Source organism: Capra hircus, chromosome 21, assembly GCF_001704415.2.
Source record: "Capra hircus breed San Clemente chromosome 21, ASM170441v1, whole genome shotgun sequence".
Taxonomy (NCBI): Eukaryota; Metazoa; Chordata; class Mammalia; order Artiodactyla; family Bovidae; genus Capra; species Capra hircus.
In genome coordinates this window covers 25,314,505-25,342,325 of record NC_030828.1, presented here as the reverse complement: position 1 = coordinate 25,342,325, position 27,821 = coordinate 25,314,505, and the positions used below count along the sequence as shown (strand labels likewise).

The following is a 27,821-nucleotide window of genomic DNA, read 5'->3' as shown; positions in this document are numbered from 1 at the left end:
ATGAAGGAAGACCATCAGCAGGATGCAGGATCACGAGATAAGTTGCACAAGGACGTGAATGTCTGGGGTCATGAGTAAGCTGGGCATGTGAAGGAAGGAGTGATAAGAGCTGAAACTGGGCCAGGGAGAAGGGATTGCTTGAGAAGTTTATTCAGTAAAGGGCTGAATATGGTTGGCATTGGTTCTGTAGGAAAGACAGGGATGGGATTGCTCTCTAAATTCAGGAGCACAGTGCTGGTGGCCAAGGGTCTAGAGTAGAGGGACTAGAGGTACCCGAACTGTCTTTATCATATATTTCTGTATAACAGATTACCCCAAACCTCCTGGATGAACACAAGTCCCTTCATTTCCTCCTGTTGCTGAGAGTCGGGGATCCAGGCAGGGCTGGGCTGGAAAGATCCAGTCCACTGGCACTGTTTACACTTCGGCTGGTGGTTGAACTTGTCTACAAGGGATCTGGCCCTTCAGCACTCCTCTTTGTGGCCCTTCTCTCTCCAGTGGGGAGGTGCTAGTTCAGAATTCTGCAGCAGACAGTGATTTCAGAAGAATGCCTTCCCAAGGGAGCACTCCAGGTGGCAAAGAGCAGAAATGCGGATCCCTGAGGCCCAGTGGAGGGAGTGACTTTTGCTGCATCCATCGATTGAGATAAGTCACAATGCCAGCTCAGGTTTAGGGGGCAGAGAGTAGGCTTCTCTTGTACCCACCTTCATGCAGGAAAGTCAAGACTGTGTTGCTTGCATGCATGTGAGGATGTGGACGCCCAACCTTAGCAGGAGCAGTAGTGAAGGACAAGGATGTCTCTGAGAAATCTTTCAGAGGTAGAGTTGCTTTGACCTCTTACTTGAGTGGATTGACTAAAGAGGAAGGAGATTTCCCAGTTTCTGGGCTACATTAGTGGTCACAACCACTGAAAAAGGTGAGATACTTGGAGACATTTGGTGACTGTGAGTCTGGCGCAAGCTGAGTTTGATCCGTGTCATGCTGACTCTGAGCCCTCCAGATGAAGTTGAGTCAGCATTTGGAGCTCAGGAAACAGATATGGCTTAGTGATGCAAGAAGTCACTGAAGTTGAAACCATTAGTCTGTTACTGTTGTTCAGTCACTAGGTCTAACTCTTTGCGACCTCATGGACTACAGCCCTCCAGGCTCCTCTGTCCTCCACTAACTCCTGGAGTTTGCTCAAATTCATGTCTATTGAGTTGGTGATGCCATCCAACCATCTTATCTTCTGCTGCTGTCTTCTCCTCCTGCCCTGTCTTTCCCAGCATCAGGGTCTTTTCCAAGGAGTTGGCTCTTTGCATCAGGTGGCCAAAGTATTGGAGTTTCAGTTTCAGCATCAGTCCTTCCAAGTGAATATTCAGGGTTGATGTCCTTTAGGGTTGAACGGTTCGATCTCCTTACTGTCCAAGGGACTCTCAAGAGTCTTCTCCAGCACCACAGTTCAAAAGTATCAGTTCTTTGGCGCTCAGTCTTTATGGTCTACCTCTCACACCCATACATGACTACTGGAAAAACCATAGCTTTGACTATGCAGACTTTGTTGGCAAAGTGATGTCTGATGTACCTACATTTCTCTTTTTAAAATCTTCATCAGTTTTATTAATGTCAAGGGCAGCTTCATCCTTTGAATATGTCGTTTTCTAAACACAAAGTAAGTATGAAAACGCACCCTGGTTGGGGGTGAAAATGACACAAACCAAAGGCACAAGCCAGAGAAGAAGGAGGAGCAAATCTCCCCTTCATTGTGAATCAGAGGCATCTGCTTCCCCTCCCTGCTCCCCAATCTGCTCACTGTGGCTTCTCGGAAGTGGCTCTTCTGCAATTAGCCACCATTTCTATTCCCCTTTCTCCCATCCAATGAGCAGAATCAGAAGTGTGAATCAGGTCTCAACTTAGCAATTGGAAAAAACACTATAAAAGTTATTTAAAAAAAATTAAAAATATCTCCTCCAAGCAGTCTTCTAGAGGAAGAAACTCGTTTAAAATGTAAATACTAGAAGCATTTCCTTTTGTTTGTTGTTGTTGTTTATTCATTTTACTCATAACAAAATTAGTTTCTAAGATCTGGTTTTAAAAGATCAATTTTTATTCTCAGATGGTAGGGAGAACATATCCAGAAATGAAAGTACCTTGACCACAAATGTCTTTACAAATAGGCCACCTTTGAGAAAATAGAAGGGACTTCCCAGGTGTCTCAGTGCCAAAGAATCTGTCTGCCAATACAGGAGATGCAAGAGATACAGGTTTGATCCCTGGGTCAGGAAGATCCCCCAGAGGAGGAAATGGCAACCCACTCCAGTATTCTTGCCTGGAGAATCTCATGGATAGAGAAGACTGGCGGACTGCTGTCCATCGTGTTGCAGAGTCATGCTCAGCTGAGCAACTATGCACACCTTGAGCTGGAACCACACCACTACTGATGGTGGATTCAGCTGCTTTATTTTTATATCTAACAAAGGTTGAGCTGAAGAAATTCATGCGTGAGAATCATTCTATAATTTAGCAAGATGCTAGAATTCTTCTTTTGAAATACAACCTAAAACACTGAGACTGCAGTGACATATTAAACCACAAAGACAGTGGTATGTTCTGTGTTCGTAGAAACTTTTAAGACAATCCTGTTTCAGTGCCTAATTATGATCTGCACAAGTCTGAGCCTCTTGGGTATCTGTGGAAAAGAAAAGGAGCCCTTGGGTGCACCCCTGGGTCCCTTCTTTCCTGCCGCCATGTTTCCTCTCACACTCAGGGCTGTTGTCCATGAAACTTTTCTCTGAAGGTGCTCCAACTGAGCTGTCAACCTCCTGGGCTTTAATGCATAGTGATTGCTGCTATTTTTGTTATTTTCCATCTCTTTGATGTTGTTCCATTGTCCCTCCTGCCGATTGCCCTTTTCTATTCTTTAGTATTTTAATTAATGTTGTTTAATTATACTCAGCCCCCTGAGGTTTTCAAAGGGGTGAATTCAATGGGCACAGACTCAATGAATGAATTTTTCAGTCTTCTGCTCTCTTGTGACCAAGAGCTTCCCTCCTCGGGAGGGGGCACACCCAATCATTTTCCAAACATTAATAATTCCAAATGAGAGGACTTCTAGGAAGAAAGGCCTGACAAAAGACTTTTATTCTGTGGTTCCAGCCCTCAGGATGAGCTCATTACATGATTGTATTAAATGTAATTCAGTGATACCTCATCAGCGAGGTCCAGACTCTTTGCGACCCCATGGACGGTAGCCTGCTAGGCTCCTCTGTCCATGGGATTTCCCAGGTAAGAATACTGGAGTGAGTTGCCATTTCCTTCTCCAGGTGATCTTCCCCCCCAGGGACTGAACCTGTGGCTCCTGCATCTCCTGCATTGCCAGCCAATTCTTTACCACTAGGCTACCTGGGACATCTCAGTAGAACACAGGTTAACCAAATGCAGCCCAGTAGCAATGATGCCTTCCAGGGGGAGTCACATTCAGCCATATCCATTGGTGGCCCTGTGTCTCATCTTTTTCTCTTTAAAGAACACACATGTGACAGTGTCACACACTACACCTGTTCCCCTCCCTCCTCATGGTGACAAGATGTTCTTTCAGCATCCTGTGCTTCAGCTTTTCTCTCCAGAACCTTCTCCCTGTCCTGACCTCCAGGAGTTACACCCATCTCCTCAGAGACTCTAGCTTTAACAGGGCTTCACAGTGAAGGTGAATCCAGCCTCTGTACTTGGAAACTGAATTAAATCTTGAAGACAGAATTTTGGGTGAAGGTGGTGCTGGTGGTAAAGAATCTGCCTGCCAATGCAAGAGATAGGGGTTCAATCACTGGGTCACTCCATCCCCTGGAGGAGGAAATGGCAACACACTCAATGTTCTTGCCTGGAGAATCCCATGAACAGAGGAGCCTGTCAGGTTATAGTCCATGGGGTTGCAGAGAGTAAGACATGACTGAACGTCTGAACACAAAAAAAGAATAGCTTAATTGCTTTGCCAGGTAAATGGGGCATGTGGACTCATGCCCTCAAAACCATGTGTCCCAACTTGGAGAGGACAGTAAGAAGTTTTATTGTAAAAGTTCAAAGAGGGCATGGTCTGCTCGTAGTCATTTTTCTGATGGGTGGGTGGTGAGGTGAGAAGGAGTCAGCATCATCGACTTTTAGGTTCAACTGGTCTGGGGTCTACATGTTTGTGGGCAGCTTACTATGGATAAATCTTAACTTCTCCCACCTGGAGGGGGTTTCAGCATCGACAGAACAGCTCAAAGATACTGTTGTGTTTATCTCTTGATGGGGAACCAAGACCTTGTCCAAGGCTGCACTATTGTTCCTCTTGACTGTTTTTCCTTGGTTTCCCATTCCCTCCCTTCACTAAATAGCAACTGCTTGAGTCTTGACCCCGGAATTCAGGGAAGGTTGTGGAGACTGAATGAAGGCTTTTTCCTGTAATCAGAGAAATGGGGGACACAGAAAGGCCTTGTGCCCCAGAGCCACATAGGGACCTGCTCGTTACCGACTTCTCAGGGTCTCCTTGGATTTCTCCCCCATCCATAGCTTGGTAGCCGCTACTTCTGCTTTGATTCCCACTTCAAATGTGTCATCTTTTTTCTTTCAGTTCAGTTCAGTCGCTCAGTCATGTCCGACTCTGCGACCCCATGAATCGCAGCATGCCAGGCCTCCCTGTCCATCACCATCTCCCGGAGTCCACTCAGACTCACGTCCATTGAGTCCATGATGCCATCCAGCCATCTCATCTTCCGTCGTCCCCTTCTCCTTCTGCCCCCAATCCCTCCCAGCATCAAAGTCATTTCCAATGAGTCAACTCTTCGCATGAGGTGGCCAAAGTACTGGAGTTTCAGCTTTAGCATCATTCCTTCCAAAGAAATCCCAGGGCTGATCTTTTCCAGAATGGACTGGTTGGATCTCCTTGCAGTCCAAGGGACTCTCAAGAGTCTTCTCCAACACCACAGTTCAAAAGCATCAATTCTTCGGCGCTCAGCCTTCTTCACAGTCCAACTCTCACATCCATACATGACCACAGGAAAAACCATAGCCTTGACTAGACGGACCTTAGTCGGCAAAATAATGTCTCTGCTTTTGAATATGCTATCTAGGTTGGTCATAACTTTTCTTCCAAGGAGTAAGCGTCTTTTAATTTCATGGCTGCAATCATCATCTGCAGTGATTTTGGCATCTTAGATTTGACCAAATACAATATTGTTGGGGAAAAACTCTGATAGATTTCACCCTCTCAAGAGTTTATAATATAGTAAAGAAGGAGAGATATTCAGAAAAAAGAGATATTTCACCATGCATTCTAGGCAACCTTGTGTAGTTCATTGGGCTTCCCTGGTGGCTCAACTGGAAAAGAATCTGCCTGCAATGAGAGAGACCTGGGTTCTATTCCTGGGTTGGGAAGATCCCCTGGAGAAGGAAAAGGCTACCCTCTACTGTATTCTGGCCTGGAGAATTCCATGGACTGTGTAGTCCATGGGATTGCAAAGAGTCAGACACCAATGAACAACTTTCACTTTCACTTAATGTGGTTCATTATTAAAGCATTGACTCAGATAATTGAAACTGTGACGGTACAAGAGAATTAGGATCTGAGTCTCAAGGACCAGAAAAAGCAGAATCAGGAAGAACAGTGACTTACAGAGTGCCTACTATGAGCCAGACATTGTTCTAGGTGAAATACATAAATTATCTTTGATACAACGAAATGAATTTGCACATCCAGAGAAAAGGTAAAAAAGAGGAGGAATTTTTTTTCAGGAACAAACAGCAGAAGAGTAACAGTACCAGACATGATAAAGCTTTTTAATTCTTTCCTGTAAGGAGGAGTCCAATGAAAGGCAGCCCAAGGATGGTGCAGGGCTCCATGATATTGTGAGGCAATACCTTGCCTCTGTTCCTGCTCTCTGATTTCTCTCCTGCCTTTAATACAATAGCTCTTTCCTGTATGGCTACCAGATGGCTGCTGTAGCTGGAGGAGACTCATAAGAGTCCCTTGCACAGCAAGGAGATCAAACTAGTCAATCCTAAAGGAAATCAACCCTGAGTATTCATTGGAAGGACTGATCCTGAGTTGGCTCAGACGGTAAAGAATCCACCTGCAATGCAGGAGGCCCAGGTGTGATCCCTGGGTCAGGAAAAATCCCCTGGAGAAGGAAATGGCAACCCACTCCAGTATTCTTGCCTGGGAAATCCCATGGACAGAGGAGCCTGGCAGGCTACAGTCCATCGGGTCACAAAGAGTCAGACACGACTGAGTGACAAAGCATGCACAATTCTGAAGGTGAAGCTCCAGTACTTTGGCCACCTGATGCAAAGAGCTGACTCATTGGAAAAGACCCTGATGATGGGAAAGATTGAAGGCAAAAGGAGAAGGGAGAGGTAAAGGACAAGATGGTTAGATAGCATCACCAGCTCAATAGACATGAATCTGAACAAATGCCAGGAGATAGTAGAGGACAGAAGAGGCTGGCTTGCTGCAGTCCATTTGGTCACAAAGAGTCCGACACGACTTAGTGACTGAACAACAAAAACCCCAGACCCCAGGCTTCATGGCTATGTTCAAGATGGGAAGCTACATAGAGGAATAGGACTATCTGCATCTTCTACCCTGTTAATCAGGAAAACCAAATCTTTCTTGAGCACTTCTGGCAGACTCCAAAGTTGCATTGTCTGGAGCTAGGAGACACGGCAGCTTCCTCCCTTTAAGCATCCTGGGAAGTCATGTGTTTGACAAACAGAATGGGAATAAAACCATAGGGTTAGGTCCCATCACCATTTATCACCTGGGCTGGGAAACTATTTTTCCAAACAAAATTGGGAAGATACAGAGAGTATCTGCTGTGCAGACAACTAAGAGTGGCTTCCACTGTGTGCCAGGCAATGACCCACTATGTCTTCTCTATGCACCTGTTGATGGGCAAATTGGCTATTGCAATGAACATCAGGTTGTCTCTCCTACCTCTTCCCTAACATTCAAACACCCAGGACTCTGAGAAAACTCTTCTGTAAATAATGTCATTTATTGGGACTCTCTTATCACAGCAGTTTCCTTTCTGCTTCCTGTTTTTTTCAGCACCGTTCCTACTTCTCTGCCAGTTCAACTGTGAGCTGATTCATGAGACTACAAAGAAGAGTGGCTCCTTGAAGATGGTAGAGCAGGAATCTCTACCAAACTACTGTTGTTGTTGTTTAGTTGTTAGGTTGTGTCCAACTCTTTGCAACCCCATGGCTGGAGCCCTCCAGGCTTCTCTCTTCATAGGATTTCCTGGGCAAAAATACTGGATTGGGTTGTCATTTCCTCCTCCAGGGGGTCTTTCTGACCCAGGGATCGAACCCATGTCTCCTGCATTGGCAGGTGGATTCTTTACCTCTGTGCCAACAAGGAAGCCCCTATCAAACTATAGTCGGGGCCAAATGCAGCCCTCTGCCTGTTTTTGTAAATAAAGCTTAACAGACACACAGTCACACCCATTTGTTTACACAGTGTCTTTGGCAGTTTTGGCAATTATAACAACATAATTTTTCTTTAAACTTTTTATTTTGTCTGGAGAATAGCTGATTAACAAACAATGTTGTGACAGTTTCAGGTGAACAAGGAAGGGAACCATTCATATACAAGTACCCATTCTCCCAAAAGCTTCCCCTCCCACCCAGGCTGCCACATTAACATTGAAGGGGTCCCTATGCTATACAATAGGTCCTTGTTGGTTATCCATTTTAAATATAGCAGAGTGTACATGTCCATCCCAAACTTCCTAAATATTCTGTCCCCCCGCCTTCCCCACCAGCCATAAGTTCATTCTCCAAGGCTGTGAGTCTCTTTCTAAACAGACATAGCTCTAGTCACAGTCTCAGAAATAACCAGAGAAGATCAAATTAAGGAACTGTAGCAACCTTAAAGGCTGAACAGAAAAGGAGACAAGGCAGTGCTTACCGTTTCCATGGGCTTCCCAGGTGCCACTAGTGGCGAAGAACCCACCTACCAATGCAGGAGGATTGTAACAAACAGACAGGATGACCTGTTTGTTACAAAAAAAGACCCATGACCTCAAAGCCTAAAAAATATGTACTGCCTGGTCTTTTTTAGGAAAAGTTTGCCAAGCCATTGAAGGTGGAGCCAACACATCCAGCTTCAACTCCTGGCTTTGGAACTTACGAGTTGGGGTGTTGAGAGAACCATGGTAGACCTGGGTCTCTTCACCTCTGGATCCGGGATAATAAGCCCTCCACACGTCACCTGTGAGCATCATGGCGGATAAAGTGCATGGGAGCCCTTTGCAAACAGCAGACTGTTGTGGAAATGCTTCATGCATGCTCAGTTGCTTAATCATGTCTGACTCTTGGACCCCATGGACTGTAGCCCACCAGGCTCCTCTGTCCATGGGATTCTCCAGGCAAGAATATTGGAATGGATTGCCATTTCTTCCTTCAGGGGATCTTCCTGACACAGGGATCGAACCTGGTCTCTTATGTCTCCTGAATTGGCAGGCTGATTCTTCACCACTAGCGCCACCTGGGAAGCCCATGTAAATGGTAAGCACTGCCATGTCACCCAGAGAAGGAAATGGCAACCCACTCCAGTGTTCCAGTACTCTTGCCTGGAAAATCCCATGGATGGAGGAGCCTGGTGGACTGCAGTCCATGGGGTTGCTAAGAGTTGGACACGACTGAGGGACTTCACTTTCACTTTTCACTTTCATGCATTGGAGAAGGAAATGGCAACCCACTCCAGTGTTCTTGCCTGGAGAATCCCAGGGATGGGGGGCCTGGTGGGCTGCTGTCTATGGGGTTGCGCAGAGTCAGACTTAACTGAAGTGACTTAATAGTAACCAGTGTTCTTGTTTGGAGAATCCTAGGGACGGTGGAGACTGGTAGGTTGCTGTCTATGGGGTCGCACAGAGTCGGACATGATTGAAGCAACTTAGCAGCAGCAGCAGCCATGTCTCCCTTTCTATTCGGCCTTTAGGGTTGCTCCAGTTCCTTAATATGATCTTCTCTGGTTATTTCTGAGGCTGTGACTAGAGCTATTAAAACCTGCAATTTGCAGGCAGTGCTAATGCTATTAATAATTTTCTACTCAACCTACCTTTCTGTAGGCCATCAGGTGACAAGGATATTTTTAAATAAGCATGAATTATATAAAAGAATTGGTTCATGAATGAAGCCCACAATCATATATTCTATGCCAAGAGTTTAGAAATTCCCAGTTGCTATATTCTCTATTCAGTGGAGAAATTGCACGTGTCTGATAACTATATTTAGATTCTCCATACCACCTTCTTTGGCCAGATATTCTCTTTGGTGATAGCAGCGGTATTATGCATGCCTTTGAGAAGAGAAGTCCTGAGGACTCTGAGGAGGGTGTGGTGACCTGGGTCATTACCCAGACCCCAGATATGAGGCTGCTTAGCAGCTGAGCTGGTGAGTACAAGAAACAAGGAATCTGAGATGTCAGTGGGCAGCCCCCAGGCTTCTCCCCCAGGGCTGGCAGGGAACAAGTAGTCCAGATTATGGTGTACAGGAGCTGCCGTGTATTTAGGCATAGTTTGGGGCACAGCTTGTTTGCTCAGGACTGAGTAATAAAGGGGAGAAGGCAGTGGCACCCCACTCCAGTACTCTTGCCTGGAAAACCACATGGACGAAGGAGCCTGGTAGGCTGCAGTCCATGGGGTTGCTAAGAGTCGGACACGACTGAGCGACTTCACTTTCACTTTTCACTTTCATGCATTGGAGAAGGAAATGGCAACCCACTCCAGTGTTCTTGCCTGGAGAATCCCAGGGACGGCGGAGCCTGGTGGGCTGCCATCTATGGGGTCGCATAGAGTTGGATATGACTGAAGCGACTTAGCAGCAGCAGAGTAATAAAGGCAATGCCAAAGAATGCTCAAACTACTGCACAATTGCACTCATCTCACACGCTAGTAAAGTAATGCTCAAAATTCTCCAAGCCAGGCTACAGCAGTATGTGAACCGTGAACTTCCAGATGTTCAAGCTGGTTTTAGGAAAGGCAGAGGAACCAGAAATCAAATTACCAACATCCGCTGAATCATGGAAAAAGCCAGAGAGTTCCAAAAAAATATCTATTTCTGCTTTATTGACTATGCCAAAGCCTTTGACTGTGTGGATCACAAGAAACTGTGGAAAGTTCTGAAAGAGATGGGAATACCAGACTACCTAACCTGCCTCTTGAGAAACCTATATGCAGGTCAGGAACCAACAGTTAGAATTGGACATGGAACAACAGACTGGTTCCAAATCGGGAAAGGAGTACGTCAAGGCTGTATATTGTCACCCTGCTTATTTAACTTCTATGCAGAGTACATCATGAGAAACGCTGGGCTGGAGGAAGCACAAGCTGGAATCGAGATTGCTGAGAGAAATATCAAGAACCTCAGATATGCAGATGACGCCACACTTATGGCAGAAAGTGAAGAGGAACTAAAAAGCCTCTTGATGAAAGTGAAAGAGGACAGTGAGGAAGTTGGCTTAAAACTCAACATTCAGAAAACGAAGATCATGGCATCTGGTCCCATCACTTCATGGCAAATAGACGGGGAAACAGTGTCAGGCTTTATTTTTGTGGGCTCCAAAATCACTGCAGATGGTGATTGCAGCCATGAAATTAAAAGATGCTTACTCCTTGAAAGGAAAGTTATGACCAACCTAGACAGCATATTAAAAAGCAAAGACATTACTTTGCCAACAAAGGTCCATCTAGTCAAGGCTATGGTTTTTCCAGTGGTCATGTATGGCTGTAAGAGTTTGACTGTGAAGAAAGCTGAGTGCTGAAGAATTGATGCTTTTAAACTGTGGTGTTGGAGAAGACTCTTGAGAGTCCCTTGGACTGCAAGGAGATCCAACCAGTCGATCCTAAAGGAGACCAGCCCTGGGTGTTCATTGGAAGGACTGATGTTGAGGCTGAAACTCCAATACTTTGACCATCTCATGTGAAGAGTTGACTCATTGGAAAAGACCCTGATTATGGGAGGGATTGGGAGAAGGAGGAGAAGGGGATGACAGAGTGTGAGATGGGTGGACGGCATCACCAACTCAATGCACATGAGTTTGGGTGAACTCTGGGAGCTGGTGATGGACAGGGAGGCCTGACGTGCTGCGATTCATGGGGTTGCAAAGATTCGGACACGACTGAGCGAATGAACGAACTGCGTAATTTGCAGCACATATTGGTGTAGGTGGCACACTGATGATCGTCAGGGCTGAATAAAAACTGCAGATTCACTTGATTTGACTTTGTGAAGCACACATATTTTAAAAAAGCTTTTAATTTTGTTCCAGAGTATAGCTGATTAACAATGTTGTGGTAGTTTCAGGTGCACAGCAGAGCAACTCAGCCATACATATACGTGTATCCATTGTCCCCCAAACTCCTCTCCCATCCAGGGTACCACAAAACCTTGAGCAGAGTTCCCTGTACTACACAATAGGTCCTTACTGGTTATCCATTTTAAATATAGCAGTATGGATACGTCCATCCCAGACTCTCTAACTATCCCTTTCCCCCAGCAACCATAAGTTTGTTCTCTAAGTTTTGTGTCTCTTTCTGTTTTGTATGTAAGTTCATTTGTATCATTTCATTTTAGATTCCACCTATAAGGGATGTTGTACAATATTTCTCCTTCTTTGTCTGACTTGAGTGCATGTATTTTTATATATTACTTAAGTGTCTTCAGGTGAAGATGTTTGTTCCACCTCAGCTCCTGTCTTCATAATTCCCTAAATATATTGTTTATAGCTGCTTGATACTCTGAAAACTTGAGGTTTACAACACTTCACTAAGCTCAAGGTCATCTTCATTGGTAGGTTGATTTCAACATCATGACCTCTGGTCCCAGTGAGCCCTTGGTAGCCCAGGACAGACCCCGACCCCTTCTCTTCCCATTTTTGGGAGATAGGGTTCGTTGAAGCCAGATAAGGATTCGGGGTTCCAGACAGAAGGACAGAAGTTCAAGGTCAGGCCACCATGTCTGCCAGGGCACCAGAGCACACTCAGGATTCCAGGGGAGCAAGCAGAGCCAGAAGAGAAGTAGAAGAGGAGTGGATGCTGGTACCTCTTTGCAGGGTCCTCAGCTAGCTCCCGACATGCACTGGGCATTGGATGGGGGTAGCAGCCTTGTTCCCAGATCCCACCTGCAGCTCTTGCTAGGCCTGGTCGGTATTCTCTTGGAGCATCTTGCAGCCCTCCATTGAGGAATCTGCCAGTGTTGGGGCAGAAGGATTGCTTCCTCCTGGGGATGAATTATCCCCTTCCATTTTTTAAAAAAAAGTTATTTATTTATTTTGGCTGTGCTGGGTCTTCATTGCTGCATGGGCATTTCTCTAGTTGTGGTGAGTGGGGGCTACTCCTAGCTGTAGTGTGTGGGCTTCTCATTGCGGTGGCTTCTCTTGTTGTGGAGCACAGGCTCTAGGGTATGCGAACCTCAGCAGTCAGTAGTTGCACCTCCCAGGCTCTAGGGCATAGGTTCAGTAGTTGTGGTGCACAGGCTTAGTTGCTGCCCGGCATGTGGGATCTTCCCAGATCAGGGATCGAACCATGTCCCCTGCATTGGCAGGAGAATTCTTCACCACTGAGCCACTAGGGAAGCTCCATCCCTTTCTCAGTCTTCATTTCCCTGCCCTAGTTTTTCATTTTGCAAGAAATGACAATTGAGTATCTGTGTGTGTGTGTGTGTGTGTGTGTGTGTGTGTGTGTGTGTGTGTGCGCGCACGCACAGGGGATGATCAGATGATGCTGGGCTCGATTATTATTTGCAAATTTGCCAGATTACTGGCTTGAGAATCCTTAGCACCCCTGGAGATGGTGGACATTGGTGTTTTGTTGCTAATTTTATTGCTGCTGCTAAGTCGCTTCAGTCGTGTCCGACTCTGCGAGACCCCATAAATGGCAGCCCACCAGGCTCCCCCATCCCTGGGATTCTCCAAGCAAGAACACTGGAGTGGGTTGCCATTTCCTTCTCCAATGCATGAAAGTGAAAAGTGAAAATGAAATCGTGTCTGACTCTTAGCGACCCCATGGATTGCAGCCCACCAGGCTCCTCCGTCCATGGGATTTTCCAGGCAAGAGTACCGGAGTGGGGTGCCATTGCCTTCTCCAGCTAATTTTAGTAGGAAGTGACAAATGCAGGACTTTCATAACTCTTCTTTTGTGTATTGAACCTGTCTGGCAGTCAAGTGAAGTTTATGAACACCCTTCTCTGAATCAAGAGTTTAAATGTATAAAATAAAATACATAGGATTGCAAAGGAAACTAATGAAGTAGTTATTGAAATATTATTACTGCACTAAATATAAGATATAGTGGCAGGTGATTTCAAAGCAATGAGAGGCATAAATACTATTTTGATGTTCCTGCAACCACTGTACTATGACATGAAAATACCAATGATTTCTGTTAGTGACAAAGCCATAGGTAATTCTAATACCACTGTGGTTTATTACCTACATTCATAACTGAAGGAAAAACTGAATTTCTGTTGGTTAGTGAAAGTAAAAGTGCTATGATTTTACCCAACTAATACAGAGATTAACAAATATGACTAAGAATTCTTGCTAGTAATTTTTGTTTAAGTAAGATAGCAGTTTTAGGTTGAGCTCTGTATATCATTTTCAGGAAATATCCTTCAGTTTTTATTTTATTGAGTGTTTTTAAGCTGGGTATTAAATTTTCTTTTCAGAATCTATAGAGATGATCTTTTCATTTATTCTGTTAATATGATGATTGTGTAAATGGGTTTCTCATATTGAATTCTCCTTTCTGAGGTCTATCTCTCTAGATCCCTCCCCTGGTAATATCTGAACCTTCCTTGTCCTTCAGCCTATGCATTCCTGTCCCAACCCACTTGTGTTTCAATCCTAGCAGAATATCCTTGATGCAGGGCTGTCTCCTTTCCTTGAGATTTCTGCCTGACCTATCACTCTAGAACTTCTGTCATCATCTTTGGACAACTCACTCACACATTAGAACCTGAAAACGGCCACTCCTGTTGATCGTTGTCCTCATATTGGCTAGCTGAGTCTTCATCTGAGGATTCCTTCCATTTAGAAGTGAGCACAGGTAGGTCATTTCTAGATTTCTCATTTCTTAGTCCATTCATGTGCCCCTGGGCTGCTCATACACAGCCATAAGACTCTTGTTGACTGCCCCCACCTGCCCTTATTCTGAAGTTCTTAGAAATGTTATCAGCTAGTTTTTCATTTTCTTTTCTTTTTTCTGGCTGCACCAAGGCTTGTGGGATCTTAGTTCTCCAACCAGGAATTGAATCCAGGCCCACAGCAGTGAAAGTGCATAGTCCTAACCACTGGACCTCCTGGGAATTCCTGTTATTAGTTTTTATAAGATGTTGTCTGTAGGTTTTTCTTTTGTTTTTATAGAGGGATTGGGGGAAATCTACATTTAAGCTGAATCTTGCTAGCAGGAAAGATCTCCACTGACCATTTAAAATCTCTTAACGGTTCATTAGTCTACTGGCATGCAGGCTTAGCTGTCCCGAGGCATGTGGAATCTTCCTGGACCAGGGATCGAACCTGCGTCCCCTTCATTGGCAGGTGGGTTCTTAACCACTGGACCATCAGGGAAGTCCGTTGTGTTAGATTGTAAATATCTGTTTTCATCAGTACAAAATTGAAGTAAAAAGTCCAATTGATAGTCTCTGAATTAAATATATGTGTCCAATGAGTTTACATTTTCTCTGTTTTGGGGGATGAAATATATTTACTTCTTCTATCTTATTTTCTATAGTGTGGTATATTTATTAGTTTCTCCTTTCCTGTCTTCTCTTGGATTGGTAAAGTTTTCTTTGTCCTCCATCTCTCTCTTTCTCTCACTTTTGCTAATGTGTAAATTACACCTTGAGTTTCTTTTTCTTTAAAATTTTAATTTATGCCCCAAATTGATCTTTTTCTCAATGTTTAAAATATGCAACTATAACTTCTATTGTCTTTTTTAGAATATTAACCATACATTCCTTAGTGGCTCTTTTTTTTTTTTTTTTGGAAATTGCTGTATTTTCTTAAATTTCTCTGAACTGAATGATCTCCGAGGTGTGTTCAGTGTCTGTCTTTTATGGCATCAGTTGTCCTCATATGACTCAAAATTGCAGTGTATGATTCATGAGGAGGAGCCGTTCTTGGCCTTTTTTGTTCTTTTTCTCCTACTTGCCTTCTTTATGTCTAGAAGTTCTATACTGAACTAGGTTTCACAACTCAAAACTAGGACTTATAGAAGTTTGAGGCTCCTGTCTCACAGGGATGCTTCAGATTCAGTTCTGGAGCCGATGGGTAGTCTGGCCGAGTTCTGCCTGCGTAAATGTCTGATTCCTTCTGCTACTTTGCCATGCCATAACATGCTTTGTCACTTAGTTGTGTCTGACTCTTTGAGACCCCATAGACTGTAGTCCGCCAGGCTCCTCTGTCCATGGGATTCTACAGGCAAGAATACTGGAATGGGTAGCCATTCCCTTCTCCAGGGGATCTTCCTGATCCAGGGATCAAACCTGCATCTCCTGCATTGCTGGCAGATTCTTTACCAATGCTGCTACCTTGGGCAGCAGCTTAATGTTGAATATAGCCAGGAAGCTGGGCCAGCTTCTTTCAGTGTTTGTTCTTGAGTGAGGGAGCCCCACCTCATTCTATTCCAGCTCCTGATTTCACAGGCTGGGCCTCACATCAGCCCACTACTGAAGCTGAATATGGGCTACTTGTATTAATGTCCTTGGAGCCCAGAAGGTCCACAGCTCTAGCCCTGCCTAAGGTTATGTATTAATCTCTCATTTTCTTCCATCAAGATGCTTATCACTTTTTTAAAAGCTTTAAAAAAAATTATTTATTTATTTGGCTGCACCAAGTCTTACCTGCTACTTGCAGGACATTTTAGTTGTGGCATGCGGGCTCTAGTTCCCTGACCGGGCATGGAACCTGGGACCCCTGCATTGGGATCTCAGAGTTGTAGCCACTGAATCATGAGGAAAGTCCCTTATCACTTTTTTTTGTTTTAATACACCAAGGTTTAAGATGGAGCATTACTTTGGTTTGGAGTAGAGGACTGTGTTTTGTGCCTTACAGTGCAAATTTACATCATCTGCTACAGTTGAAACTTGGAAATTTTTATACTCTTTGGCTCAGTAATTAAAAATCTAGGAATTTATCCTAAGGACACAATTGCATAATACATGTACAATGATGTTTGCCACAGTTTTTTACAGTCATAGCAAAGAGCTGGAACCAACCTAAATGCCCATCAGTAAGGGATTCAATAATTTATAGTATTTCTAAATACTATTAAGAAATATAGATATTACTTCTAAATATTATCACTAAATTATGATATTGTAATTCCAGAGAATAATCCTCTAATTTGAGACTCTAGTTAGGTAGGTTTGAAAAGCTTTGGCCCTTATAATTTTTTATTTTAAATAAAAGAGCCATAGGTGATTCTGATTTGCCTATAGGATTATGAACCACTGATAGTAGGAGAACATCTAATATCCTGGGAAGTAAATTAGTTTTTAAAATTGGAGTATACTTGCTTAACAGTGTTGAATTAGTTTCTGCTGTACAGCAAAGTGAATCAGCTATATGTATACATATACATACATCCCCTCCCTCTTGAATCTTCCTCCCACCCCTCCATCCCACCCCTTTAGGTCATCAGAGGGGTGGGACTAAGTCAGGGTTTGCCAAACTATGGCCCAAAGTCTAAATCCATCCTGTTGCCTGCTTTTGTTGACCTATGAGCTAGGAATGTACTTTACATTTTGAAACAGTTTAAAAAACTTCCCTGAAAAAAAAAAAAAAAAACTTCCCTGGTAGCTCGGTGGTAAAGAAGCGACCTGCCAATGCAGGAGATAGGGGTTCAATCCCTGTGTTGGGAAGATCCCTTAGAGAAGGGCATGGCAACCCACTCCTGTATTCTTGCCTGGGAAACCCTGTGGACTGAGGAGCCTGGTGGGCTACAGTCCATGGGGTCACAAAAGAATCAGACATGATTTAGTGACTAAACAGCAAAAGAGCAAAGGGAGAATAATATTTTGTGATATGTGAAAATTATATGAAATTCAAATATTGAAACCCAGCTACACTCATTCAATTAAATTTTATATATGGTTGCTTTCTTGCAGCTGTGGGATTGAGTAATTGTGATCAAGACCATGTGTCTGTGGCCTCAACTACTTACTCTCTGACCTTTACAGAAGGTTTGTGACCCTGTTCTAAGCTACTTCTCTCTCTTGCCACTGACTTGACAGTAGCTGCTTAGTCATCAGTGTAGGGGTGTATGTAGGGAGAAGATCATTCTTCCTTAGTTTGTAGGTGAAAGTATTCCACCCTGCTGTGAAGTCTGAATATGTTTCTCTTTATTCCACAAAATATAAAACAGATGCACCCAAAGAAGGCTCAGAAAATGGTTAACAGGGCTCTTAGAAGAAGCAGAGCAACATTCTGCTTTTGTTGTTTTGATTAAACCACCTAAGGAGGATTAGACAGAAAAATTATGTTTCAAACCATAGGCAGTGTTGCCTATGGGTGGGCCATCCAGCTTTCCATACCTGGGGAAAGAGCTTTTGAAGCCATATGTAATCCTTAAAGTTCCTCTTGCAGAAACTGTCCGTGGCACTGCATAAAATGATGACTCTGGAATAACTTGCTTCAAGTAACTCGTTCGTCTCATTTATGTTGAAACTTTGCTCTTGTATTGGACCTTGGGCACGGTCTTTCTGTGAGCCACCTCGGTGTCCTCCTTCACCATCATTTAAGCTCTCACTAGCTTTTCTCCCCCAGGCCACATGGTTTCAGCACCCTGCCTGCTTCACTTCCACCCTGGCCCTGCTTCAGCATTGCTACCCTCCCAGTATTAGGGTCCCGTAAGTCTTCCCATGTGTCCTTGAGGGGGAAACTGAAAACTAAGGATTTGCTAGAAAGTAAGATACAGGATGTTAGAGGTGAAAGCCCCACAGTGTCTCTCAGAAAGAGGGTTGCAAGACAGAAAAGACCTGATGTGCAGATCGGGATCAAGGCTTTTAAAAGGCAGAAAATAACTAGCAGTAGAATTTTAGATTTAAATGCATCTTGAAGCATGCACTAATAGGATGTCTGTGGGACCCACGGGCACCATGGTGATGAGCACTGTTACTGAAAGCCTGAAATGCAGAGTCTGGGGGCCGGGAGTGGGAAGTTGAGAGAGAGAAGGGGAGGAATGGAGATGTGAATGGATGCAGAAGAAAAAAGAAATCTTTGGGGAAAGGAGTACCTTCGGTGAGAAATAGTCAGGAGTGGAGAAGGAGAATTTTGGAGTCTGATTCAGGCACCAACAGAGGGCTTCCTCAACTCTGCTTTGTTATTTGTCATGAGGGGAAGTGACACCCAGGGTTGCTGTGAGGATCACAGAAAGGCAACTAGCGGGACTTTCCTGGTGGTTCAATGGTTAAGAATCTACCTGCCAATGCAGGAGACATGGATTCAATCCCTGGTCCAGGAAAATCCCCTGTGCTGTGGAGCAACTAAGCCCATGTGCCACAACTATTGAGTCTGTACTATGGATCCTGGGAGCTGCAACTACTGAGCCCACCTACTGAAGCCCCTGTGCTCTAGAGCCTGTACTCTGCAACAATAGAAGCCATTGCAATGAGAAGCCCACGCACCACAGCTAGAGTAGCTCCTGCTCACCACAACTAGAGAAAGTCCATGTGCGGCAATGAAGATTCCGCACAGCCATAAAAAGATGAATTTTAAAAAAGAAAGGCACATAGCACAGCCCTAGGCATACAGCAGACCTCCTCTCCTCCCCTCCCCTCCCCACCTCCCCAGCCCCCCCCTCCACCCCCCCCATGTCAACTTCATCCACCTCCCACATCACAGTTTGTGACGTATCACCTCCAGGCTGCTCACAGAGCCTCTTCAGTCTCAGGCTGAGTCCATTGACTCTGACGTCAGTCCTATGTCAGTCATGTGTGCCTTCCTGGAAGGTACCAGAAATGATATTACTTGGTGTCAGTGACCTCTTCCATGCAATGGGTCAAAAGAGAGGCATTTTTAATCTCATTTGCTTCTTTCATAGGAGACTCAGATGTGCCTGCATCCTACTAAGGTGTGTTGAAGGATTACCCAAGGAGCATGTCCAAACTACATGATTATTAAGTGAAAATGAAAACACTAGGGCCAATCACAGGGACCACATCTCTATTGCTGTACACACAGCCTTATCTTCCACTGGTACTCATCCATGCTTCCCAGGTTCAGAGATGCAAATGTAGTCCCCTCTCTATCTGTGGTATGCAAAGGCCATTGTTGCCTAAAGAGTATCATCGCTAGTGTTTACCAACAAGGCTTTGGATGTGGAAAATGTCCCAGATAGCATCAGTCTTTCAATGGGGGACCCTCTTCTTTAAAAAAAGAAAAAAGAGTATCTTTACTTATTTATTTGACCACGCCAGGTCCTAGTTTCAGTATGTGAATTCTCAGCTATAGCATGTGGGACCTAGTTCTCTGACCAGGGAAGGCACTCAGACCCCCTGCACTGGGAGCATGGAGTCTTAGCCACTGGACCACCGGAGAAGTTGTAACAGGGTCCTTTTGTGAAAGCTTCTTGTGCATGGGGTAGCCAAGCCATTTTCCTTGCACCCCACCATGTCTGGCCTTTCTCCAGGGACTGTTGTTTGTATTGTCAGAGATGAACATCCAGGAGCTTCCAGAGACTTTTTTTGGCCCTGCAATGCAGCATGCAGGATCTTAGTTCCCCAACCAGGGATCGAACCTGGGTTCCTTGAATTGGGAGCACAGAGTCTTAGGCACTGGACCACCAGGGAAGTCCCAGGGGCTCCTCTTCCTGTGAACCATTGCCCATAGCTTCTCAGGAGGGCACCTCCCACTCCACTGTGGCCAGTTCGGGTTCACTTCCTGCCAAGGGCCTTGCCTGATGTCTCAGAGCCAGCACATCCTTCCTCTGGACGTTCGGAACCTGCTAAGCTTGATTCCCTCGTAGCAGTTAGCACTGCGGATTGCAAGTCCCCAGTTTCATGTTCCTCTCTTCCTCTAGTGTCTGAACTCATTGAGGACATGGACCAGGTCTCATCTGTCATCTTATCCTCTAGAGCAATGAATTGGAGCCACCAGAGTCTGAGTCGGCAGGGCTGGGGTAGGGCTGAGATGCTGTGTTTCTAGAGAGCTTTCAGGTGATGCCGAAACTGCTGGCCTGGGGACCCCGCCCAGGGTGGCAGAGTCTTGATGCCTGACACAGGCCTCGGCTAACACAGAATCTCATTCAGTATTTATCAAAAGCATACATGTTCTGGGATCAAGGAAAATGTCACAAAGATTTTGAGAGTGTAAAACATTTATGAGCATATTAGGAGCAGATGTGGCTGTGTGTCTATATATATATATATACATACACACACACACATATTTTAATAAATAGACATGCTACCATGCTTTTAGCTACTTGCTAGAATGTTTGTGTGTTAGTCATTCAGTCATGTCCAACTCTTTGCAGCCCCACGGACTATAGCTCATCAGGTTCCTCTGTCCATGGGATTTTCCAGGCAAGAATACTGGAGTGGGTAGCCATTCCCTTCTCCAGGGGATCTTCCCAACCCCAGGTTTGAACCCGGGTCTCCCATATTACAGACAGATTCTTTACCATGTGAGCAATCAGGGAAAGCCCTATCTAGAGTAGGAAGCTGAAAAATGAAAGTTATGTAAATAAATAAATTAAATATGCACATGACTAAGTGACTGAACAACAACAACACCATATATAAAATTGTTAACCAACAAGGACCTACTGTATAGCCCAGGGAACTCTACTAAATATCTTGTAATAACCTAAAATGGAAGAGGATGTAAAGAAGGAAGAACTATATATATGTATATACACACACACACACACACACAACTGAGTCACTTTGCTGTACACCTGAAACTAACACAACATTGTAAGTCAACTATATTTCAATAAAAAATTTTTAAAAAGGAAAAGAAAAAGAAAATCTACAGACTAGTTATCTACATGAGTTAAAACAACAACAACAAAAAAAACCCAACAAAATCTGGCTGACATTTTTTTTTCTTCTTTCAGTAGCTGATTGAATTGACTTTATATTATGGCCCTGGAGTTTGGAATTCATCTGGACAAAGCCTATGTATTGTATGTATGGAGGCTGATATTTTATACCTGTTCAATTTTTAAAACACAGTCCTCTCTAAAATCTATGCAAAATTTCTCCATTTCAAGAACTAAAGGAAGCAGAGATGAACCCTGTAAAGTGACTGGAACATGAGGAGTTGTCATTTGAATCCCCTGCTCTTGCCGTCTATGGGGTCGCACAGAGTCGGACACGACTGAAGCGACTTAGCAGCAGCAGCAGCAGCAGCTCTTGTCCAGGTGAATTTAAAATGAGCAGATGGGTCCTGATTTGCAGCTGGGGTTACTGCAGTATAGTTCACAGGGCAGGAGAATCTGAACAGAAAAGATACCCAATTGCTCCTTCCTTGGGCCCCACCTCCCTCTGAGAACAGGACATATTCAAGAACTCTGTGGCTGACCAGAAGCTCTACCTGAGGCTGCCAGCCCTACCACTGATCCTCCAGTGGGAAGTTGGCATTTCTTTCTTGGAGGATGCTTTCAGGATGGGTTAGTACCTTGGTTGGTAGATATGAACAAATTGTCCTGGATGGTAAAATCCTATTGACCAAATTCAGCCCCACCCTTCTTGAAGGAGGAGGGCCTGTTTGAACACCAGCAGGATTCAACACACTCCAATACTTTGGTCACTTGATGCGAACAGCTGATTCACTGGAAAAGACCCTGATGCCAGGAAAGATCGAGGACAGGAGGAGAAGGGGGACAACAGAGGATGAGATGGTTGGATGGCATCATCGACTCAATGGACTCAATGAGTTTGAGCAAACTCCAGGAGATGGTGAAGGGCAGGGAAGTCTGGCATGCTGTAGTCCATGGGGTTGAAAAGAGTCAGACACAACTTAGTGATTGAGCAACAAGTCTTCAACACGCAGCATCTCAGTGTAACTTTGATACCATAAATGTTGAGGTCAGATTCCTTGGATTCATATTCTGGCTCTGCCACTATCTTTGAAGGAGTTTTTTAAACAGTCTCTTCCTCAGTTTCCACATCTGTAAATGAGTCCTCCTGTAAGTAACCATCTGATAGGATGGCTGTGAGGAATGAAAGAAATAATCCATATAAACCACTTGGCAGAGAGCTTGGCATAGTGAACGCAGTCTGTGTTAACTGTTTTTATTAGTTTGGATTTCGGCTGCTTGAGTGGACAGCTCAGATATGTCCAGCTGCTGCCTGCCAGGACCTGAATTAATCAGGATGCTCTCGGCAAGGAGCAGAACACTTGATCCACAGCAGCTTATGCAATAAAGACATCTATCATCTCATGTCTTGAGAAGTTGAACTTAGCACAGGCTCTGGGGTTGGCTGATTCAGGGTCCTGGGATGGTCATCAAGGACACACTTTCTCTGTATCTCCTTTGCCCACCCCAGTGAGTGGGTGGCTGGATCTTCGGGCTGGTTCCCCTTGTGGGTAGTGTCCATAAGTCTGTTCTCTGTGTCTGCATCTCTATTGCTGCCCTGCAAATAGTTTCATCAGTACCATCTTCCTAGATTCCACGTATATACATTAATACACAATATTTGTTTTTCTCTTCCTGACTTACTCTGTACAATAGGCTCTAGGTTCATCCACCTCATTAGAATTGATTCAAATGTGTTCCTTTTTATGACTAATATTCCATTGTATATATGTATATATCACATCTTCTTTATCCATTCCTCTTTTGATGGACATCTAGGTTACTTCCATGTCCTAGCTATTGTAAATACTGTGGCAGTGAACATTGGGGTACATGTGTCTTTTTTTATTATGGTTTCCTTAGGGTATTTGGAGGAGTGGGAAACGGCAACCCACTCCAGTACTCTTGCCTGGAGAATCCTATGAACGGAGGAGCCTTGTGGACTATATAGTCCATAGGGTAGCAAGGAGTCAGACTCGACTGGGCAACTTCACTTTCACTTTAGGTATATGGAGGGCAGAGTTCTTATGTCACGGAGGCAAAGGCAGAAAGGCCGAGAGTCCTGTCCTTGACCTTGGGGAGAGGACTCAAGTCCCAACCCCATGACTAGGGGACGGTGCTGGGGATGTGCGAGCTGATGGGAATGGAAATGCTGTGCAGGCTGTGAGCAGCTGTGCACACTTGATGGATGTCTGTTATGATACACAGCAGCACCCTTCTGTCGTTCTCCGTTTATAGTCTGGCTCTTATGCGGGAGCTGACAGATATAGAGAAGACAGCCTCAATGTGTACTAAAGACATTTCTCATTCACCTGGGTCTGAAAGTATCCTCCCCAAGACAGATACGCAGCTCCACTGATTAAGCAACAAGAGTAACAATAATTATGACACTTATGGCCCCGGAATACTTTATGTCTTCAAAGTGCTCTATGATTTCATTTAAGCAGGTGATGGTCTGAAGCTCAGAATCCTTCTGTGTAGACTGTCTGACACCTCCTTGTGATGTATTTGCCCCCTGTTGTTGGGCAAGGGGTGGAGGGGCTGAGCTGGTCTCTTCCTTTCCCCGGCTTCCTCACACACAGCTGCCCATTTCCCTTTTATGGCTGCTGTTTTGTTTGAAAATAACTTCTTCAAGCTCTCAGCCCAGACGATCTGTCTCTGACATTGTCTCCTCGACTGATTTCCCTAATGTCAATACCATGTCAAATTCTTCCCAGGCTAGAAAGATAAGAACCAGGGCTGTATTTAATGTGAGAAGGGATGCTGAGTATAAAACTCCTGCTTTTGCTAAAAATCAGAGTTTAGCAAAAGATGTTTGACAAGAGGGGAAGGGAGAAATGTAGCCTCGAGTCCTTCGAAAATTCTCCTTTCCTAGAAAGCACTTGGAGCTGCTCTCTTTAGAGCTTCAAGTCTCCTGGGAGACAACTTAATGACTGCTCCATCGGTGTGCCCCCCTGCCACCCTACCCTGTGTAATACCTTACCAAACATACTGCTTCCTTTCTCCACCCCACCTGGCTTCATTTCACTCCAAAAACCAGGGCACAGACTCTGGTGGCTTCTGACAGGTGTCTTCCTTCCACACCTGGTGATACCAAAATGACAAATGGATCAGCATGTTGGGTGATAGAGTAGGTCTAAGTGCTGCTTTCTAAGGAATCTGGGGTATTTTGAAGAGCAGAAGTCTGACATTGAAATGCCAGTCTTTTACTAGTGGGCTGTGTGACTCTGGGTAACTTATACAACCTCTCTGAGCCTCTGTGTAGAATTCTGATAATTATTCACTCTCTCTTCTGGGTCATCAATTTCTGGATGCTTGGAAGGGTCAGGAGAGCAGTCATCAACAAGCTGTGCAGACTGGCCTAGACCAGAGCCCTCATAGAGGGCATGGGGGAAGCCAAGCCCAGCTGTTTTCTGCCTCCAGGCTTCTTCTGTTTATGAACCTGCTTAGTGATCTGGGAGGCACTATGGCAGTGAGCTCCCCTGTTTATTACCCACAGTGAACCTGCTGGGCCCCAGGTTTCTAGATGAGTCTCACCGGGCTGGCACTTGTACATAAGAATACAACTTGTTCTTTTCTTGGTTCTCCAGTTCCTCCCTAGTGCTCTTGCTGAGAATCCCACAGGGCTGCCAATGCAGGTTTGTGGAATCCACACCCCAGTTTCCTATCTCTGTAATGGGGTGGGGTTCCTATAGAGCATAGAGGGTAGAGGGGAGATAGGGTGGGGGACTGCATTCCAAACAATGTCATTCAGGGCCTTCCCTGTCATTCACGAGTGCTGACTATTCCCATGTTCCATTTTGAAAAGAATACCAAGTGTTTACATCTTTTTAGCTCTTGAAGAAGCCAAGTAATGTTCAGAGTGGGTTTGGGACTTCCCCTGGTGGCCCAGTGGCTGAAACTCCATACTTCTACTCCAGGGTTCCATCCCTGATCGGGGAACTAAGATCCCACTTGCAGGGGCCAGACAACCAGAGATGCTGTAGGGCTGTGACAGTGCTGGCTTGTCGGGCAGCCGGGAGCACTATCTGAAATCACCAATGTAAAGTGAATTCTGAGCATGAAAGTTTGATGACACAGAGCACTGAATTTCTTTGTTTGGAGTGCAAGTTATCACCCTTTCTGGAGCATATTTCAATTCATTTCCTTTCAGCTGTGTCCGACTCTTTGCTACCCCTGGACTGGAACTGCAGCACTCCAGGCTTCCCTGTCCATCACCAACTTCCGAAGATTACTTGTAAACCGAGCACATTTACAAGTTCTGTATGTAAACAATCTGATGGTGAAGAGCAGACAGTGATGGGATGTGAAAACCAGTCCTCCAGACACTGATCCAAATAAACAGCTGCCTTCTCTTCCCTCCAAAATGCTCTGCCCATAATTAAACCTACATCTCCTGCCCCAGCAACACAAATGGCATCTATGCTTCTTACGGACCTTTCCACTTGGAATACTTCCTTCTTGCGGATTTTACCTTGATTATGAAGCAGAAGTCACTGGGTGTCTATGTGCTGCCTTCCTATCAATCTGCGTTACTGCAGTTTGGAGTCATGTTTGTAGGGTATGGACTCTATCAAGGTGGTGTATTTAAGTTTACATCCCTGATAACTACCCAGATGGTGACTGTCCACATTTGGTGTGTGATATTCCCATCTTTCACCAGCTAGTTGATCCCATCTCACGTGAACTGTGGGCTTCCTAGGTGACTCAGTGGTAAAGAACCTGCCTATCAAGGCAGGAGACATGGGTTCGATCCCTGGGTTGGGAAGATCCCCTGGAGAAGGAAATGGCTATCCATTCCAGTATTCTTGCCTGAAGAATCCCATGGACAGAGAAGCCTAGAGGGTTACAGTCCATGGGGTTGCAAACAGCTGGACATGAATGAGTGACTGAGCACACACTGAGAACACACAAATGTGAACTGGATGCAAAGAGAGTATTTGCAAAGTGGCTGCTGCTGCTGCTAAGTCGCTTCAGTCATGTCCAACTCTGTGCGACCCCATAGATGGCAACCCACCAGGCTCCTCTGTCCCTGTGATTTTCCAGGCAAGAATACTGGAGTGGGTTGCCATTTCCTTCTCCATTGCAAAGTGGAGGCAGAACAATAATTGTATTTGGCAAGTATTGATGTGTGCAAGGTGAGTTTTCTACAAGATTGATCCAACAAGTCCCCTAAACCCAGAGACTGCAATACTGGGTGTAAAATGTATTTAGCTTTTGAAAAGTAAAGTGGTTGGCAGTGTTAAGGTATGCATTGCTCATTTGTTTGGCCAACCTAAAATAGAAGACCTCTACAGAATTAGCTTTTCTCTGTGGAATCCTTCTGTACATGCTGAAGCTAGAGAGAAGATGCTGACTCAGACAAAGCCTGAAGAACAGCATAATAAAAGTGTCCATCTTGGCCTGTAATGGGTAAATCCTAGCTAAGGACAGCCTTTCAGTAAAGAAGAGAAAACAGTAACAGCTTAAGAGCGGGTGACTCTGGTGCACCATGAACTTTCCTGCTAGACTCAGGCTAGTAGAGTTGACTGATGGACTGTTGGCAGAGCAAACCGGCATGAAGAGTGGCCGATATCAGTGTGGTCTGTGTGTGCTTAGGTTCTAACAGCAAGTTCTGGAAATCCTCTTTTTATGCACTGCATTACCTCTGGTAAAAGTATCTTTCCAGTGGTTATCTAGTTTAGTACTTTTGATTATTGGGGCTTGAGACATGTATTTTTTTCTGAATATAATGCTAAAGGTAAGTTGCATTCATTTAAACTAGTGAAGTAGGTAGAACTCAGTGCTATCTATGAATTTTAAGGCTTCCCTGTGGCTCATATGGTAAAAAATCTGCCTGCAATGGGGGAAACCGGGGTTCTATCCCTGGGTCCGGAAATTCCCCTGGAGAAGTGAATAGCAACCCTTTTCAGTCATCTTGACTGGAGAATCACATGGACAGAGGAGCTTGGCGGGGTACAAAAAGAGTAGGCTCATGACTGAGCAACTGACACATGAATTTTTTTTTAATTTTAAAATTAATTAATTTATTTTAATTGGAGGCTAATTACTTTACAATATTGTGGTGGTTTTTGCCATACATTGACATGAATCAGCCACGGGTGTACATGTGTCCCCCATCCTGAATTCCCCTCCCCCCTCCCTCCCATCCCATCCCTCAGGGTTGTCCCAGTGCACTGGCTTTGAGTGCCCTGTTTCATGCATTGAACTTGGACTGATCATCTATTTCACATATGGTAATATACATGTTTCAATGCTATTCTCTCAAATCATCCCTCCCTTGTCTTCTCCCACAGAGTCCAAAATTCTCTTCTTTATGTATGTCTCTTTTGTTGTCTCAAGTATAGGGTCATCATTACCATCTTTCTAAATTCCATGCATATGTATTAATATACTATATGGGTGTTTTTCTTTCTGACTTATTTCACTCTGTATAATAGGCTCCAGTTCCATCCACCTCATTACAACTGTTTCAAATGTGTTCTTTTTAATAGCTGAGTAATATTCCATTGTGTATATGTACCACAGCTTTCTTATCCATTCGTCTGCTGATGGACATCTGGGTTGCTTCCATGTCCTAGCTATTGTAAACAGTGCTGCGATGAACATTGGGGTACATGTGTCTCTTTCAATTCTGGTTTCCTCAGTGTGTATGCCCAACTGGGTCGTATGGCAGTTCTATTTCCAGTTTATTAAGGAATCTCTGGAGTTTCCCTGGTGGCTCAGACTGTAAAGCATCTGCCCAAAATGAGGAAGACCCAGGTTCGATCCCTGGGTTGG

At 44.6% G+C, this 27,821-nt stretch overlaps 1 pseudogene; it reads left to right on the top strand.

Moving 5' to 3' along the window:
• LOC102180262 lies at window positions 1-26,510 on the top strand (annotated as a pseudogene).